This window comes from Psammomys obesus, unplaced genomic scaffold (genome assembly GCF_907164565.1).
Source record: "Psammomys obesus unplaced genomic scaffold, mPsaObe1.curated_primary_1811, whole genome shotgun sequence".
Taxonomy (NCBI): Eukaryota; Metazoa; Chordata; class Mammalia; order Rodentia; family Muridae; genus Psammomys; species Psammomys obesus.
In genome coordinates this window covers 11320298-11323284 of record NW_026596240.1, presented here as the reverse complement: position 1 = coordinate 11323284, position 2987 = coordinate 11320298, and the positions used below count along the sequence as shown (strand labels likewise).

Genomic DNA, 2987 nt, shown 5'->3' with positions numbered 1-2987 from the left:
CTCTTTCTGTTTTTTTGAGACAGACTTTCTCAAAAGTAGCCCTGGCTGTCCTGAAACTCACTCTGCAGGCCAGGCTGGCCTCAAATTCAGGGATCTTACCTGCCTTTGCCTTCCATGTGCTGTGATTAAAGACATGGGCCATGATGCTTACTTTTATTTTTAATATGTGTGTGACTGTGTGACTGTGTGTGTGTGTGTGTGTGTGTGTGTGTGTGTGTGAGCATGTGAGCGCAGGTGGCTTTGGAGTCCAGAATATTATATCCTCTGGAGCTGGAGTTACAGGTGGCTGTGGGCTGCCCGAGGTAGGCATCGGGAACAAAACGCTGGTCCTCTGCAAGAGCAGCAAGCGCTTATAACCACTGAACTATCCCTCCAGCACAGTAATCATTTTCTTTTTAAATGTTTATTGTTTTGTGTATGCAAGTGTGCGTGTGCCTTGGCATACATGTGAAGGTCAGAAGACAACTTGCAGGAATCATTTCTCTCCTTCCATCATGGGGTTTCAGGGCTCGAACTCAGGGCATCAGGCTCAGAGGAGGCAGCTTTAGCTGCTGTGTCATCTTGCTTCTCACCTTCCTTTGGACAGAAGGAGACTTGCAAAAGGAAAAGTGGGCCCTGGTGCCCAGGAGAGGCCTGGCATTGCATGGAGTTCACCGACTGCTCAATGCTGATCTGGCATCCTCAACTAGGCTAAGCTCTTCTAACAAAGTAGTGATTCCACCAGTCACTGACATCATACAAGCTTATTCATACAAGGTGGGTGCGATGGAGCAGTACTGAAACCCAGCCCATTCTATACTCATGCCCATCAAAACTGTCCAGAACACGGTACGACTCGCTGTGCCCTTATCCTGGCTAACAGGCACAATTGCTTCTCCCTTTCAGCTGTGGTGTTAGCTTCACTGTGCTGCTCTTCTCCAAGATGGGACTTATTAAGATGCTCAGTGATACAACTGCTTCTGCTTCCTGACAGCAGCAGCTCCACAGCAAAGCCCTGCTGCCCTTGTCAGTCACCCAAGACAGACCAAATGCTTGCTGATGTCTTTCTGCAGTGACGCTTCACGGTTCATCGTGGCAGGAGTGCTCCCTCACAGCAGCAATCGGCTTTAGCGGCGTTGGTGTGGTGGTCTGTGGGATGGGGAGATATGCAAGTCGATGTTTTTCATTTTGCTGATTTTATGTGATTTAATAACACGTGGGAGCTTGAGGGTACGTCTCTGGGAGTCAGTGTACTGTTAGGAGAAGTTCAAAGCTGCTCTTGCTTCAAGGCTACAGTAGTTCCTCTGAGGCAAGAGGAAACAGTAGGCGAGCTTTTAAATTCATTTGCTCTAGAGAGAGGAATGGGAAGTGAGTGGGTAGTATCCCAGTTAGTATCAGCTGCCAATTCAACTCCACCTAGAATTATCAAGGGAGTCTCTGCTGAATAGTTGTCTTTATAGATATCTCTCCAAGAGATTATCTTGATGAGTAATTGATGTAGTAGGCTCTAGCCCACTCTGAGCAATACCGTTCCTGGGCAGGTTGGCCTGGGACACATAAGGAAGATTAGCGGAGCACGAGTCAGTGACTGAGCCAGCAAGCAGCATGCTCCGGTTTCTGACTTCAGGTTCCCGCACTGAATGCCCTCAATGGTGGACTGATAATGGAGGGGCAATGCAAGCAGATCCTTTCCTCCTTAGCGCAGTCCGAGTGTTTTATTATAACACAATGAGACTGGAACAGATAGGCTTGAGTAGGTTACTAAAATAAGAGCTGAAAATACTCTACCAAGAATAATTTATAGAATTCCAGAAACATGGAAAAGCTTGGCATTAAGTTCTTGGGGAAGAATTGAAAAAAAATTATCCCTCTATTCTTTTGCTCCTGCCATGAGTAGGCTCAGGCTACGGAAAAAGTTTGCCTCTAGTGTCCCCTGCTGTGGCAAAAAGAAGGTCTGGTTGGACCTCAACGAGACCAACGAAATTGCCATTGCCAACTCCTGTCAGCAAATCAGGGAGCTGATCAAAGATGGGCTGATCATCAGAAGCCTGTGATGGTCCATTCCTGGGCTTGATGCCAGAAAAACACCTTGGCTTGATGGAAAGACAGGCATATAGGCATAGGGAAACAGAAGGGTATGGCCGGAGAAGGTGACCTGGATGAGAAGGATGAGGATCCTGCAGCGGCTTCTCAAGGGATACCGCGAATCTAAGAAGATTGACTGCCATAGATATCACAGCCTGTACCTGAAGGTCAAAGGGAATGTGTTCAAAAATAAACAGATTCTCCTGGAGCACATCCACAAACAGGAGGCAGACAAGGCCAGCAAGAGGCTCCTGGCTGACCAGGCTGAGGCTCATGTGTCTAAGACCAAGCAAGCAGGGGAGAGGTGCCTCCAGGCCAAGAAGGATCATCAAGACTCTGTCCAAGGAGGAAGAGATCAAGAAATGAAGCTTCCCTCTGTCTGCACATAGTGGCTTGGCTGTGGCTTCGAGTGTATCAGTCATTCAAATAAAACAAACAAAACAATATTCTCACTGTAAAGCTGGGGTTCATGGTGCAGCTAACAGCTCCAGACCCTCTTCTGAAGACGGTTTGAGCTAAACCTCAGAATGTGATGGTGGGTGAAATAAGCCAGTCACTGAAGAATATGGAGTACACTCTACATATATGAATGTTCAGAGGGGGGGAATCTAAAAAGACAGAGAGTTAAAGGCGGTTTCCAAAGGCTGTAAGGAAAGGGAAGAGGGCTGAGTTAATGGATACACAGATTATTTTGGGCAGGGAGTGATAAATACAATCGTGGAAATGGCTTGCAGCAAAAAATACACTAAAAATATTTGCAGTTGTGCAAGTTTTATAGTGTGTGAATGTTGTGACTTAAATAAGAAAGCCCCCTCCTCATGTAGGTTCAGGCATTTGAATAGTTGCTCTTCACTCCTTGATACTGTCTTGGGATGGTCATGGAACCTTTAGGAAGAGGGGTCTTGCTGAGGGAAGTACGTCAC

General features: G+C 46.9%; 1 pseudogene; it reads left to right on the top strand.

Annotated features, from left to right (window-relative positions):
* Positions 1–1868: 1868 nt before the first annotated feature.
* LOC129668469 (60S ribosomal protein L19-like) lies at positions 1869–2430 on the top strand (annotated as a pseudogene).
* The last annotated feature ends 557 nt before the right edge of the window (positions 2431–2987 follow it).